General features: G+C 41.6%; 1 pseudogene; it reads right to left on the bottom strand.

Moving 5' to 3' along the window:
• Positions 1-3,008: 3,008 nt before the first annotated feature.
• LOC142872317 (mini-chromosome maintenance complex-binding protein-like) lies at positions 3,009-8,422 on the bottom strand (annotated as a pseudogene).
• Positions 8,423-17,138: the final 8,716 nt, after the last annotated feature.

Below are 17,138 nucleotides of genomic sequence, written 5' to 3' on the forward strand. Positions count from 1 at the left end.
TTTTTCATGTCCACAATTCCCCAACTTCATGATTTTTCCATCAGTCCCTATCATTCCCCATTCCTTTAAACTTATATCCACGTGTTTCCCTAATTGAAGGAAGACAGAACCTATTTACTTCCTAGCATTTTCTTCTATGGCTGTCACTACTGAAAGTGTGGTCCAGGTCCCAGCTGCAGGAACAGCAGCAGAGGGTGCAGAATCTTGGACCCTGTCCTATAACTACTGAGTCAGCATTAGCATTTTAGTGGGATCCTTGGTGATTTGCATACGCATCAAACTTTGGGAAGGGCTGATCTATACAGATCTGATCTGTAGACCTGACTCATAATCCACACTCCCCAAGGCCTGCAAGATCCTACATTCTCTGGCCTTCCCCGCTCTCATCCCATATCACATTCCACCTGTCATTCACTAGTTCCAGCCCCACTCTCCTCGCTTGTTCTGGCCTCCAAGCCTTTGCACTCTCTGTTCCCTCTGCCTGGAATGCTCTTGCCCCATCTTAGTATGGCTGGCTTTTATTTCACTGTGGCTTCAGCATAAATGTAACTTCCTTAGAGAACGTTTCCCTGACCACTCTATGAAGAACCACTCCCAACTCGGTCTCTCTATCCCATTACCCTGTTTCATATTTTTTTTTATGGCACTGATTGTCATCTGGGGTTATTTTATTAATTCATTTTCATGGCTGTTTTGTTCAGGGTTGTATTTCCAGTGCCCAGAGCAGTACCTGGTACATCAAAGGTGCTGAATAAATATTTATCGGATGAATGAATCAAGTTTTGGGGATCATGAACAGTGAGAACATAGGCCCAGACAATTCTAAGGTAAGATCTGGCACCTTCTGAGCCAACCCAACAGCTTTCAGTTAACTGACCTAAAACCAATGCTTTCGAGTCCCCAGGTCAGTAGTGCTCAAAGCCTGGTCCCCTGACTGGTTGCACCCGTATCACTGGGGAACTTGATAGAAAGGCAAATTCTCTGGTCTCACCACAGACCTACTGAGTCAGAAACCTTGGCAGTAGGGTTCAGCAATCTGTGTTTTAATGAGACTTCCAGGTAATTCTGATGCACTGCCCCAGACAATACCAATATCTTACCTGTGTGTTCACAGCCCTTTTACATATATCACTGTTATTCTGGACTTTAAAAAAGCCCTGAGAATAGGCAAGGCAGGTGTCATTATTCCCATCTTATAGATGAAGAAATTGAGCCCTAAGAACTGATTTGGTTTGCCTACAGTCATACTGTTTCATCAGAATCACTTGGGATGCTTGTTAAAATTGCAGATACCTGGGCTCTATCCTGGACCTACTGAATCAGAATCACTGGGGCTGGGGCTCTGACATCTAGATTTTTTTTTTTTTTTAAAGCTCCTTAGGAGATTCTACAGCTTCTAAAATTTGAGAACCAACTGCAACAGGAAACAGTAGAGTAGGAATGAGAACTCATAGCCCCTCGTTCCTACTGCTCATAGAAGATCTTGAGAAGGGTAGGTACAAATGATACTGATCTTTAGTACCTTTAGTGAAAATAGTTAAACCAAACTCTCAGTAGTTCTTTCACCTTTATTAGACCCTAACTATATTTGCTGCCCTTGTAACTAAGGAGAATGAAATTCTATGACAATGGGCTGTTTTTGTATATAATTTAGTTGTGATTATTATGGAATCAACTAAAGTGTGGCAGGTTTTGTTGGTTAGTGTGTGATATAGGAATTTTTTTTTTTTTTTTGAGACAGAGTCTTCCTCTGTTGCTCGGGCTAGAGTGCTGTGGCATCAGCCTAGCTCACAGCAACCTCAAACTCCTGGGCTCAAGTGATCCTCCTGCCTCAGCCTCCAAACCAGCTAGGACTACAGGCATGTGCCAGCTAACTATATATATATATATATATATATATATATTTTTTTTTTTTTAGTTGTCCAGCTAATTTCTTTCTATTTTTTAGTAGAGACAGGGTCTTGCTCTTGCTCAGGCTGAACTCCTAAGCTCAAATTATTCTCCTGCTTCGGCCTCCCAGAATGCTAGGATTATAGGCATGAGCCACCACGCCAGGCCAATACAGGAATTTTTATTTATTTTTTCTGCTGTGAGAACCATTGTAAGTATTTGACCTGTTTGGGGCACTCCTTCACTTCTTTACCAATGGCTGTGCTTACTTTTTTTGCTAACACCTTCCAATTAAGAAGAAAATTTTAGAAAAAGAAATTCTTCAAATCCAACAGCTACGGCTGTTTAAGCAATCATTGTGACCACAGACATCATTAATTTACCTGAGTGGTCTGGAAAAGGCTAATTTAAAAAGACTTCACATTGGCAGGTGGTAGGTAACTCCCCTCTTTTTCCTGCCTAATCAATTCCCCCAAAACTCCAGACTGATAAATTCAACTGCATACAGAACAGCTCTCTTGTAGATGCCCTGTAGACATCTTAATCTCCATATATCCCAAACCAAATTCATTAGCTTCTTCCCTCACCTATCCATTCTTCCTCCTGGATACACTCTATGAGCTAATGACCATACATCCCATCCACTGCATCATCTTAGCCAGAAATCTAGGAATTATCTTTGGATTCCTTCCATCCCCTCTCTCTGGGTAGTGAACCAGGCCTTTCAGTTTACTTGTCGGCTCTGTCTCTAATCCCTCCTCTGCTCTTCATCTCAACTCAGCTGTCCCTCAAGCCCTCATCATCTCCTGCTTGGGCTGCCATGATGCCTTCCAAAGTGGCCCCCTCATCTGTGCTTCTAGTTGACTTCATTTCCCCTCTTCCATGCTTCCAACCATATGCTTCAGTGCCATCAAACTGCTTTCATTTCTTCTTCTTTTTTTTTTTAAGAGTTTTCCGTTTTAATGTCTGAGACACATGACACATCTGTGTCAATGTCAAGTCTCTAAAAGTTCTGTTACATTCGCAAGGCACACAGGAACCTTCTCTCCTGTCAGCAGAAAAATCAAAAGAAGAGAGCTTCAGGGAGTTCAGTTATCACCCACAAGGAGTTTCAGTTTCTAAAGGTTTTGGCTGTCCACACCACGGAAGACCACCAACACTCCCTGGTTGTCTAGCACCTGCAAATGGTTTTTCTGTTTATCGGGCTGTAGGTCCATATCTTCACCATCTTCATAACTTCTCTTGGGGCGACTGGGAGCGTCGGATGCTGAAAAACCGACCTGAGCTCGGTTTGCATTAACATCAGCTTCTTTTACCCATGCAGATTCCTCAGGCACTGGAATAAACAGTCTCTCTTTCCAAAATGGTAGTTTGGGGAGAGCTTAAATCAACTTTTTATTGAGGTCCACACTCTGCTACATCTCTGTATTTTCCAAAATGAAGAATACATGCTTTTGTGTTTTGGTTAACTGTTTTATAAACTCCTATGTAAAACTCAGGCTCAAACACATCCTGAATCGTGCAATGAAATTTCACAAAAGTGTCTGGCTTCAAACAATGAAGGGGAACTTCATTCAAAGATGGTACTCATTAAGAAGCATTATTTTCCTTCAGCTTTTCCTTAAAATATTCAATGACTTTCCTTTCCCAGGTAGGATTAGCTCCATTTTGGGCTCTTTTTGAGGGAAGAGTCCCTGTACCCTCATTCTCAGTGTACAGCTGCTTTCACTTCTTTTTTTTTTTTTCGAGACAGAGTCTTACTTTGTTGCCCAGGCTTGAGTGAGTGCCGTTGCGTCAGCCTGGCTCACAGCAACCTCAAACTCCTGGGCTCAGCAATCCTACTGCCTCAGCCTCCCGGGTAGCTGGGACTACAGGCATGTGCCACCATGCCCGGCTAATTTTTTGTATTTATATATGTTTAGTTGGCCAATTAATTTCTTTCTATTTTTGGTAGAGACAGGGTCTCGCTCAGGCTGGTTTCGAACTCCTGACCTTGAGCAATCCGCCCGTCTCGGCCTCCCAAAGTGCTAGGATTACAGGCGTGAGCCACCGCGCCCGGCCTTGCTTTCACTTCTTAATGGTGTTTTATGCCCCTGTGCCTTTGCACATGCTACATCTGCTCTGTTGATTTTTCTTTTCCCATCTCCTGTGGATGGCAAACTCCTGCTTGTTTTTCTTGATTCCACTCAAGTGTCATTTTCTCTCTGAGGATTGCTCTGTAGCTGTGGTCCCCAGCCCCTGGGCCTTGGCCTGGTACCGGTCAGTGGCATGTTAGGAAATGGAGCCTGAGCTCCACAAACCCCACCACTACACCCCATCCCACCCCTCCCCACCCTGGTCCATGGAAAACTTGTCTTCCATGAAACCGGTTCGTGGTGCCAAAAAGATTGGGGACTGCTGCTCTATAGAGTAAACCATTCCCTCCTTTGTGCTCCTAAGCTAGCATGTAGTCTGCCTTCATTGTAGTACCTTGCTCAGTAGGTTGCATGCCTCTATATTTTCTTCCCCTCGTCAGAGCATGAGCTCTGACTCATGCTCTAATTAACATGCCATCTTCATGCTTGAATCACCACCCTCTAGTACAGAACCTGGCCCATTGAGACACTCAAACATGTGTTCAGTGATTACCTGTCTAGAGGTCTGGATTCCAGAGATAGCTGAGGGTAAGAGGAACTAAAATGTATTGAGCAACTATTATGTATGAAGAGCTTAACATTCATTATTTATTTTTTACAGATAATACGTGGAAATGGATGTTATTACACTTTTATACATGTTGAAACTCAGGTTCAAGGTAATTACATTACTTGCTTGAGGTCTTATAGTTAGTAAATGATAGTGCTTGGAGTTTTCTAACATATACTAACTCCAAACTCCATGTTCTTCTGTCCATCCCATGCTGGCCTCTAGTTTGTTAGCCTGGCTCAAGCCATATGTTTTAGAATGATTTCCCACTCTTTGTTTGCAAAATGCTAACATATTTCATCTCAAAAGGTAATGGTGATACCATGTGTACTTTGGTGGTCTCCAAAGATGGTCCCCAATAAGTCCTGCCTCCTGCTATTTATGCCCTTCCATAGTCCTCCTCCTTCAATGTAGGCTGGTTCCGAGTAGCCAGTAGAATGTAGCAGAAGCAGTGCTGCTGGGCTTCCATGGTGGGGTGAGAAGAAGCCTCTCAGTGCCCACCCAGAACACTTGCCCTGGAGGAAGCCAGCTGCCATGTGGTATATCTGACTGTCTAGAGCAGGAGTCCTCAAACTTTTTAAACAGGGGGCCAGTTCACTGTCCCTCAGACCATTGGAAGGCCAGGCTATAGTTTAAAAAAAACCTATGAACAAATTCCTATGTACACTGCATATATCTTATTTTGAAGTAAAGAAACAAACGGCAAAAACACCTGCATGTGGCCCATGGGCCATAGTTTGAGGACGCCTGGAGAGCCTCCATGCCGGCCATCTCAGCTCAGGTACCAGTTATGTGAGTGACAAAGCCATCTAAATGTGCAGCCCCAGCCACCATCTGACTGCGTAAGACACCCCAAGTGAGAACTGCCTAGAGGAGCCTCATATTATCCTCTGTCACAGAACCAGGACAGATTGTTGTTTGAAGCCACTCTGTTTTGTGGTGGTTTGTCAGACAAGCAATAGGAAACTAGAACACTATGATTTTTTTTTAAGAGAAAATAACCTGATATTCATAAGCACAGCCTTTGAAGCTTTTATTGTTCTCCCCTTTATATGAGTATAGTCTGCAATGTAAGGAGATTTCTATCTCAGCCCTTAACAAGATTTATGATCTTGATCATGTCTCTTTATAATAATGTCATTGAACTCCGCTTGCTTCAATTCTAAAATGAAGGCTAGACTAGTTAATCACTAAGATCCATATTCGTTCCAAAACTGTATCATTGCCTTCAAACTATCAGGGAAAATTGACTTCTTCTCTGATAAGTTTTAACTCGCAGTAAAATTTTATGGGCACAGGAATTTTAAGCAAGGCAGCGAATGCCAGGCAAGTTCTGACTCAGCACAATGCTGTCTGTTCAGCAGGACACAAGAAGGAGTCAGGAGCAACTTTAAATCTGATCCTTTGGCTCCTTCTTCCTGAAGCAAAATTCAAAGAGATGATTATCTGTAATAAAAGACTTGAAAGAGGATTCTCATTTTCCCCCTTAGAATCTATTACTCGAGTCTGTAGGTAACCTCAGGATTTTTGACAGAAGATTCAGATTTGCATAGTTGACTCAGTCTCCGGAAGGTCCCTACACTCACATGCTAAGTTTAGGGCAAGTGACCTGAGTGATTCCTAGAGGAAATAAACTCTCGCCTGAGAACAACAGCTGAAGTAAAATCCCATAAGCCAGGAAAACAGCCACACAATCACAGTAACAGGTGGTCAGTTTCAAAACAAATTTCAAGGTCTGACTCGCCCGGCACCTGCTCGAGGACCACAGACAGCAGCGTGACACTGTCTGGGTCCACGTTAGGTCATCCCTGCCACGCTACGCTCTAAGGAAGATTAACTATCTTTATTAGCAGAGCTAAGTCGTGGTGGGTTAGATGACTGCCTCTCTGTGGTAGTGACTCTTGTGTTTCCTTTTGAGAGGGAGAGGGAATGAGTGGGTATTTGGGAACTGAACAGGACTTTGGAGATTAACCAGTTCAACCCCTTAATGGCTGAGCAAAGGGAAGCCCAGAGGAGCTAAGCAGGGACTCACTCAAGGTCACATAAAGTATAGAAGCAGAAAATCGCTCATCCCCATGTTATTATGAAAAGACTTAAACACACAGCAAAGTTAAAAGGATTTTTACACAGAATATCTTATGCCCATTTCCTGGATTCTACTGTCAACCTTTATTTAAACTTGTTTATCACTTATCTATCCATCCTCTATCATTCTATCTTATTTGTTGGATGCATTTTAAGGTGAACTGCAGACATCTGTACTCCTTCCCTTAAAGCAGCATCGTGTTTTATCATCTTTTATCATCATATTATTTAATACCTCAGTTTTATATACATTATGGAATTAGGAAAAATTACAAGAAGTCACTGTACCCAATAAATGTAAACTAGCATCAGTTAGTCTAACAGAGAGCCCGACTTCTGCAGACCCTAACTCCAAGGCACTTGAGGATTTTTACTAAGAGCAAATTCCAGAAATGGTAGAAATACTAGTCGATTGACATCACTGCTTGCGATGTTCCCTCCACCTGGAATCCTGCTTTTTCCCCTTCCTGCTCCACTTGTTGAAATCCTGTCCATTCCTCCAAGAATGATCTCTGATGTCTGCAGGGAAGATAAACTTCTGTTAGACACGTATTCTTGTTTTAAGGAAAAAAATTATTTAAAAAATCTGAACTACCACCTCCTGCCCAATGCCTTTCCCAAACCCTGAGTTTTAATCTGTCTGATTTGAATGCCCACAAATCTTCATTGCCACTTTTCCTATCTCCTTCTGCCTTGTTACGGTTTATTGTTTTTTTTGTTTGTTTGTTTGTTTTGGTTTGGTTTTTTTTTGAGACAGAGTCTCACTTTGTTGCCCAGGCTAGAGGGAATGCCATGGCGTCAGCCTAGCTCACAGCAACCTCAAACTCCTGGGCTTAAGCAATCCTTCTGCCTCAGCCTCCCGAGTAGCTGGGACTACAGGCATGCGCCACCATGCCCGGCTAATTTTTTCTATATATATTAGTTGGTCTATTTATAATAGAGATGGGGTCTCACTCTTGCTCAGGCTGGTTTTGAACTCCTGACCTTGAGTAATACACCCGCCTCGGCCTCCCAGAGTGCTTGGATTACAGGTGTGAGCCACCGCGCCTGGCCACGGTTTATTGTTTATTTATCACTATTACTATTCCTCTTCCTACTAATACTTATGGCTAATTCCTCTTTGTAGGGGACTATATCTTAAGACTTACGTATCTGTTACAGGTTTTTGCATGGAGTCAACGTTAAGCAACAGGTAACTTTGAATTTCAAATCAACAAAATATTGTTTGGGCAGCTTTCTGTAAGATCTTAGGAACCATCTGTATCAGAGGCCACTGAGGAGCTTGTCTAGTGTGCATATTTCCAGACCCCTCACCCTCAGAACTGCTGATTCAGCAGTTTTGGGGCAGGGGTCCAGGAGGCTGCAGCCTTAGCAAGTACCCCTGGTGATTTTGACACAGGTAGCTCAGGGGCTGAACTTGGAGAAATTTGTTCACAGGTCCACATCACCAGCCTTACTTTAGGTTAGGCCTTTAATCAGCTTTAAACCAGCAACCCTAATCTGCTCGTCCCTTGAGTGGATCTGGATAAAGGTGTGGCAAACCAGGCACCGGTCACGGTGGGGTGTGACAGTCATGGCGGCATCCCCTTACCACATCGTGTGCGCCACTCCCCACTTCTGCTGTGGCCACCAACCCCCGAGTTTCCCTTTGTCACTTCCCCCTTGCCAACACCAACTGCCACTACCCCTCTGCTCCTTACCCTCCAAGGCAGTCAGATCCCGTGTTGAGCGCTTGAGAAAGATGGGATGAGGGCGTTCCCATTCTACACTCAAAGTCCCACAGCTGGGAGCAAAACAACATCTACTTCTGACCCTGGCTTCTTAAGAAGCCCCGCAAACCTGCTTAGAAAGTTGGGTCCATGGTTTGAAGTTCCTGCTGCCTTTGATTTTACAATGAGTAGAAAGTGAAGTTGAGTAACAGGTCTCTTGCCCAAGTGTTGAGGGCCACCGCAAAGCATAGAGCAATGGAGACAGGACTTGATGATATGCGGTTGGTGCCCTCCTCTAGGCTGAGTGTCTCTGTGTAGAGAGGTTGACCGCAGTCATCTCCACTGTCTGGTCTGGGCAGAGTATTTCTTATGCACACTGAAGTTTGCTTTCTTTCAGGTGCCAAAAGGTGAATACTAAGAAAAACTCTGGTTCAGAGAGTTGTTTCATGAAGCATAACCTGCTTTAAGTTTTGAAATAAGTTTTGCAATCAGTTTCTCTGAGACATTTCCAGCCTCACCATTTTTAGTTCAACATAGATTTGTCTATTGCAGTGGTCCCCAAACTTTAGCAGGTGTCAGATTCAAATGGAGGCCTTGTCAGAACACAGATTTCTGGACCTCACCCACAGAGTTTCTGATTCTGTAGGTCTGGGAAGGAGCCCCCAGATTTTCATTTCTAACAAGTGGCTGGACCATGCTGATGCCGCTGGTCTATGGACCTCACTTGGAGGATCTCTCTTTTAAAAGAAGACATAATAGGGGTACTGGTTAGACCACTTGCTGGTCTGCCTGCCTGTCTTCTTATGTCACCATACAGCAGTGTTTCTCAGCCCTAGCTGTCCATTAGCATTACTTGTGAAGCTTTTAAAACATAGAGTCTGGGTGGAATGTTCAGACCCTACCTTAGACCCAATTAAGCCCACAGCTTTGGGGATGGGGCCTGGGTAGTTTTTAAAAAGATCCCCAGGTGATTCTAATGGGGATCCAGGGCTGAGAACCACAGGCATATATTAATAGCAAGCTCGACCCTATTCTGTGTTAACATATGATTCTCGTTTGACAAATGTATATTGACCACCTATTAATATATGTCCTGGAAAATGATAAACCATGTAAGAAATGGTCCCTGACCTCGAGCAGAGATAGATCACATGCCCAAATATTTAAACAAAAAGCTGGTCTGTGGTGAGTGCCAATTAGAAGAATAAACCATTACTGAAAACAGAAGGCTAGATGATCCAAGGTGAATCAGTGCTGCATTTGATCCCCACATTGTGATAAGTTATGTATGCCTCTGCCACACATCAAACATATCCCTTTGGTGGGGGAAATTGCTCATTTATTGGTTCATTGAGGATGCTCCAACTGATTCACCATGGTAGGTGTGATTGAACCATGGAAATGATGGAACATTAAATCAATATCTAGTCAGCTGGCGACTATTCCTTTGCTAAGTATGCTATTAAGGTTCTGTTTTAGAAGTCCTGTGCTCAATAGAGGTGAACCTTTTCAGTGGAGAAATACAATGTGAATTACGTTTAGAAAATACTTCAACCTGGGATTTTTAAATAAATAATCTTTAAATATGAAAAAAAATACCTCAAGTTATTTGTGAATCAAAAGAAAAAAAAGACTGGGTTCAAACATCAAACCATATTTAATTTACCTTAAAAATAAGTTCTTATTTGCATCCACTAGAATACAAGATAATGTGATGACAGATGGGCCATGAAAGGGAGAGTTTCTAGAAAGGAGTAAATACCCTCTTTGGATGTTACTTATATATTAAGGGCATTATTTAATTCATTGTGGTATTTAATTTGGTTATATCTTTTTTTTGAGATTTTGTTTTCATGTTGGGGGAAGTTTTTCCAAGAATAAGAGATCCCAATGACAACAAAAGAGAAGTGTTTTTAAGAAAAGGAAATAAATACTTTTTAAATTGTGACATTTATTTCCATTCAGAAATGTTGGAGGCATTGTGTTAGCCATTATAGGAGATAACATGTGTATGATGAAGTTACTCTCAAAGAAACTTATAACTTAGTAGAAGGGAAAGATAAGTACCTATTTGAAACAAAATATGATACATGCCTTTGGAGAGGAATAAATTTTAATGAGGCTTCAAAGAGCTGGAAGAAGAGGTCAGGGTTCAAAGAGCCTAAGATAAGGCGTAGGACTGGGGTTCTGGTACAATGCATTACTGCGTGGCCAATTTTCAAAGGCCAGCTGTTCCCGGTCAAATGAAGACCAAAGATGAGGGAAGGTGCAATCAATGGGAAAATCAGGCCACCCTCCCCTATTTTCCTGGAGATGCAGTTTCGTGATCAATAATTTTGCAGTCTCATTTCAGGAAGCAAAATGCAAATGAACCTGATGTATTCTTCTTAGTTCATTTCTTAATAATAAAATCCAATTTAAAGGACTTTATATGTTGGTTTTATGGCTAATAATATTTGATTGAAATGTTTAGCCTTATTAGTAATCAAAGAAATGAAAATTAGAATAACAATTTAGTCATTGTTTTTGATCTGTCAAATTGGTAAAGATTTAAAATGACTACCAAGTGTTGGGGAGGTTTGGAGGGACAGGCCTTCTCCTTCTACCTGTGGAGTACTCCTTGGTTCACCATGGCTGGGGACAATCCATGTCCTATAGCCCATCAAGTCTCTTAGGAATATATTCCAAGGGAATAGGATGCATATATGCAAAAACTCACGTACAAAAATATTCATCAGTGTTTTGCTTATTATTGGGTAAAATAGTTAAGAACTAAATGCCCAATAATAGGTTAATAAATATAAAAGGTATTATGCTAGGAAAGGGAACAGTGGTAATCCACTATGCCTAGAAAGCATGCCTTGTGGCCTGGGAAAACCTTCTTGAGTGTTTTAGGTTAGTAATTCTACTCAAGGCCAATGCCCTCCCTTCTGTTTTCTCCTCTTCAGATAATCTGTGCTTCTGCCAGATAGGACTACTTGCTATTTGTGCCCTGGACTGACCTTGTACACTTCTTTGCCTCCTTGCCTTTTCCTGTGCTTTTCCCACTGTCTGAATGCCCTTCCTCAATCTCTGAGGTCTTACCTCCAGAAGACTCAATTCTGTAAACCGCCTTACACCATGTTATAGTGATGTTCTCCTTGATCACCCATCCATACCCTCATAGCATTTTGTTTATCTTCTATGATTTTTCTTACTCTCTTTCCTGTGTTAGAATTATTGGAATATATATATATGTATATAAATATATATATATTTCCCCTCTACTAGATTTTCACAACTTGAGGGCAGGGGCCAATCTTGTTCAGAGTTTTATCCCCTGTAGTTATGAAGCATGCTGGGTAAATGGTTGTCGACTGACTAAATGAGCGAGTAAGTGAATGCAGAGGGAGTGTACTAGGAGCTAGATGCTAATGTTCTCTGCAGACGTGGAATGAACTTGAAAAGTGCTAAAGATGCTCCTTGATTTTTTATGTGGCATGAGAACTCAGGCTGAAACCTTCCACATGAGCCATCAGATGAGAACAGGAAAGACCAAGACTGGCGGGGGAGACCAGGATAGTAAAACCAACTGCAGTCTTTCCCACTGTCAACCCCCACCCATCACCCCAACATTTAGTGGAAGAGGGGAAGATTGGAATTGTAACCAAGAGGGAGAACTGGGTGAAGACCTGGCGAAGAAGTAAGCACTTCTGGTAAGTTACCAGTTGTTTATACCATCTCAACAATATCTGTCCAAAAAACAGCACACTTGTCCACAAAATGAAGAGATTAGGACTATCCATACAGTTGAGGTGAAAAATAAAAATAGAATGTTCTCAGTGGAGAAAAAAGGAATAGTTTTAATGATGCACATTGATTTATACATTCCCAGATTGAATATACAGTGGAAACTCCATTTATGTTGCCGGTGCAAATGCCTTGACACTGTCCACGAGGAAGTTATTAAGCTGAGCAGCCGAACTTCTGTTCAAAATAGTCAAGCCTGAGTCTTGCATTTTCTCTCCCACCTAGTCTAACCCATACCTACATGTGCTATTTCACTTAGCATTACACCTGCTGGCTTTCACAGGGGGCCTCAGGAAATGCCTTTACTTCCTGAGGAATGCAACAAACTACAGCACAGAACACCACCACAACAACCAGCTGAGACCGCACTGTGAACTCTGGTTCCCTTTCTCACAGCGTTAGGTGTTTGAGTGATGAATATTTGCAGGCCGTCTGATGGCCAAGCTCAAAAAAGAAATTCATATATATATGTATGTAAATACATCGAGAATCCACATCATATAGATCTTCTTATGTGTGTAGGTATGTATGAATCCTTGCATGTATACACAATTTCAGGGAAGGAGGGGATCATTACTTTTTTTGAAAAAGTTAACTAGGGTGGTGAAATTAAACCTCACTGAAGTGGATGATTTTTTTTTTTTTTTTGCAGTAAACAACAACAAAAACTGCTTTTCACCAAAGTTCTTCTTCTGCCAAGTAGCAGTGATTTACAGACCCGACATGGGAGTAAATGGGAAATACTCTAATTCCAGACTAGGGTAATGAATAACCTCTGAGGGCTTGAACTCTTCTCTGTTCCCACAGACCGTATCCACAGAGTGGTGCTCTTGCCCTGAAAGGAAGGATTTGCCCCGGTTTGGAAGGAAGTGGAATAAATAGAACTGGAAATGGCAAGGTCACCTTTAATATCGTATGAACGGCCTCTTAACGAGCTTCACAATTGCTTTGTTTCTTCCTCCCCCAGTGCTATAAACAGGCACAGTCCAAGCAAGGCACGGTGTATGAAGGAAGCTCCCAGAGCTGCGAGGAAGGAGAGGCTGCAGCCTCCACAGGCCCTTCCAGGCCCGCCAGGATCACAATTGTATTCTATTATGCTACCGTGGCCAGAAGGGAAAACTGCTTGTTTTTAAAGGAAGGCGTTATATTGTCCTAAATTCCTGTGTATAAAATATAGGACAAACAAATTACAGTGGGAATATTCAATTGGAGTATGTGGAATATATGGAATATTTACTTTTCACTTGACTTTTCCCTAACTCTAAGTGTCATGGTGGTTACATTAATACAAAAATGTTATTTTAAAAACCCTTCTCTTTAGCGCCCTGTTCAGTTGGTATTCCGAACACAGCTGTTCTCTAGTATTCTGCCTCCCCAAAAGATTTTTCTTTCTTTTCAGGCTCCTTCAGGCACATTCCACTGGGCTTCCTCTACTTCCCTACTCTGTTGGTCCCCAGCCCTTCTTTGTGAATGGCTCCCTGTGGAGGAGGGGAGGGAAGACTAGCTGGGAGGTATGGGAAAGGCACTAACAAGGTTTGGATGCCAAAGGGCTGGACAACAGACAGGTCTGGAATTTCAGGGTCCTGGCTTTCAGGAATTCTTAGATAGTCCAAGATATATTACTCTCTTGGAAGACCGTCTGGAAGCAGCACTGTCATTTAAAAAAAAAAACAAAAAACCACCATATAATTTAGACTGGGCTTCAAGTCAAAGAGAAATAATCTCATTGGCTTAAATGCAGATAATTAAAGGTAGCATAAACCAAACAAAATTGAGTTGGCATTTGTGAATTGTTACTTATCTCTCCATATGGATTTTCCAAGTTCAGCAAAGGTTAAGTTTAGGAAAACCTCTTCTCTAGTATTTTGAAGGTATCATAAAGCTATGAACTGTTGTAATTTCAAAAAGTGGATTAAAAGGATGTAAGAAAGATACAGTAAATGTCCCTAAGGGGCAGAAAGAGAAACCTACAGGGAAGTTTCTGTCTAATCTGAATTTTGGCTATTTCTTCACAATTCCAAGGTGAAATGAGTTCTGGGCATTGTAGATAATGGGTCAGAGCTGAGCTATTGTGGAAACTGCTAGATGGAGCTAGAGCTGTTATGTGGCCTGCTGTTTTGATCTGTGGATAACATGTGATATCAAGAGATTGTAATCTCTGTCTGGTAGATGTGTTAAATTGAGTCTCTAGGGAGCAGACATAGGAGAATCAGTCTAGATATTCTAACAGATGTGCTCTACCCAAATGCTATGCTAGAATTGGGCCTGACCAGGCTAATCATCCTCTAAAGTGCACTACGATAGCTGGGAGACATTTTCTCCCAGACCGTAGGAGGGGTGGGACTGGGGGGAGGAGGATGAGCTCTTTCCTTTGTCCTCTGACCACCTGGAACAGCATGGCTAATTTGCTTTGTCTAGCAATAAGAAATCTCACAATATATTTAGCAGTGAGGTTGAGGGCATGCATGCCCACACATACATGCACTCACACCCACTTCATACCTTAACATTTTTTTCCACCTTTTAAAAACCACGAAAGCAGTGGAATCCAGATTGAGAATCTCGCCATGCTTTTCCGTCAGACATTCCCTTTTCTCTGAAGACAGCAGGGCCTCATTCACAGGCATCAGCTGTGAAGTTGTGCTGTTATTTCTTTTCAGGGGACAAAATAGCACAATGTTCTCCCATGATGATGAAAGTCTGTGGGCAGAAACTCCCCCAAGTCTGAACTACGTGATTGCATGGGCCCTGTTCCCAGGTCATTAAGACGCCCCATCGAAACGGAATTGATGAGTTTTCAGCGGCCATTTGCAGCATTTGAGATCCATAGGCATCAGGGCTTGATGCATGACCCTCATCTCTGTGGGCTCCTGAGCAATGATTCTCATCTGTCTTAGTTAGAGAGTGAATTAATCTTGACCTTGGCCTCTGGGGTGTGGGTCTCTGCCCTCTCACACATCTTCAACTCACTTCTTTATCAGAAGCACTTGTTTCAGGCCCAGCCTCCCCCAGTTTCAATCACATCTAGCCATTTGTCTTTAAATTACATTGCTTTGATTTTAAGCAAAATCTATATTTCTAGTATTATTTGTTTCCAGGAAGTTCTCATTCTGAATTGTAATTTAATTACATGGGTCATTAAAGCTATGAAGGATGCTATTGGGCAGAAAAAAAGGGACTTAACAAAACGAAAGTTATTATTAGGAATTACAAATCACTTAACATTTCAACATCACTTGTCGGATGTGGGCATTTTGTTGAAAGAGACTTTGTTTTGAACAGTGACACTGCAGAAGACCTATGGAAGAAACAAGCTTCCAACTTGATTTCTATTTGCATGCATAGCAAATCATCAATTACATTTCATATTAATAAGGAAACAGATTTTAAAATACTATGAGCAGAAAACTTGATGTATTAGGCAGTGCTACACACCACCTCAGTCCAACCACTCAACTGTACTTATTTCATCCATACTTTCTTTGGATGTAAATGAAATTGATATTTCACAATGCAAATAAAATTGCCCCTATTCTTGCTTATGCTTTTAGTGGGCTGAATGGTCACAACTCTGTTAGGAAGGTAATGAGAACTTCAGGTAGCTTATGATTATTCTTCTTAGCAAGCACTAGTTAATAGGAGGTGGTTACCCAAGTATTAAAAGCATTTGAACCATACCATGCTGCATAAGTTTAATAATAAAACATTGTTATTAAATGCATTGTTATTAAATGCATATTTGACTGGATTTATATTTCTTCCAAATTTTATTGAGATTTCATATTCATTTTTTTTGTGTGTGCCTTAGTCAGTGGCATATTGAAAGTACTGCTTGTCTGAAATCAGGAACAGAAAAGTATTTCAGTTACACAGAAAGTGGACGTGGCTAGAAAATCACAGGTAAGTGGTTAGTTATTCATGTTAAGTTTAAAGCTCTCAGATTCTGCTATCAGCCCATGCAGGGAACATGAGATCAACAGAATGGTTTCTAATGAGAACACTTGCTACCACGGCACCCCACCCCATTGCCACTCACTGTGCCCTTACTTCAGTGGTCCCCTTCACCCAGGCCGCTGCAGGGAAGGGTGCTGAACATTCATACTGGCCATTGGTTCCACTTGATATGGCTACAAATTGGTGTATTGCTAAAACAATGGGGATCGTGGAGATTGGTAGTGTTTTCCAAGGAATGACCAAGTTCTGTGATAACATATCCACAGATAGGAAAGAATACAGATAAATGTAATGGCACCTAGAAAAATACCCTTGTCTCATACTGCACATTTTGTTCCATCCAAGTATATAAGAGGGAATAGGAACAAGATAAACTATGGTGATAGGAGAACAAGCAAAGAGAATTGGAGAGGGCAAAGAATTTTGGAGGGGGCTGGTGAAAATGAGTGGGGAAGGAAGGAGTACAACCAAACTCCAAGGGGTAAATGGAATCACTGCAAGAAGAGATTTTCTTTTGAATAAAAAAAATGCAGCTACCTTCTAAGTATAAAAGGAATGAGGAAAAGAAACAAAAGAAAGCATGTTGAAAGATAAAGTTATCCAAAAAGGGAGGCAGAAGGTAGAAAGAGGCAAAGTGGACAAAGACTATACCCAGTAACTTTTAATTTAGTGGAAGATTTCTTTTGTTTTACTTCTTATAACTGGTTCCTTAGAAAAAGGTCCCAGCTTTATCCATTCATTGACCAAGGAGCTAATTAAAGATAGCTGCCTTTGAGAAGACTTAAATTTAATGACCTCTTCCTTTCTCAAACCTGACTGGTCTAATTAAGTTATTTAAAAATTGTGCCAGTGTATAATTTCCCCCAAATTCCAGTTCTGTTAAAATATTTCCAGGAACCGAGAATATATTTTATGTAATCTGCACACCAGAGTAACTTTTGAAGCCTGGAAGGGAAACGTGAGTTCTGATGGTATCTCAGTTTGAAACACATGAAGCGGAACCAGAGGTCACACTCATAACCTATG

Source organism: Microcebus murinus, chromosome 8 (assembly GCF_040939455.1).
Source record: "Microcebus murinus isolate Inina chromosome 8, M.murinus_Inina_mat1.0, whole genome shotgun sequence".
NCBI lineage: Eukaryota > Metazoa > Chordata > Mammalia > Primates > Cheirogaleidae > Microcebus > Microcebus murinus.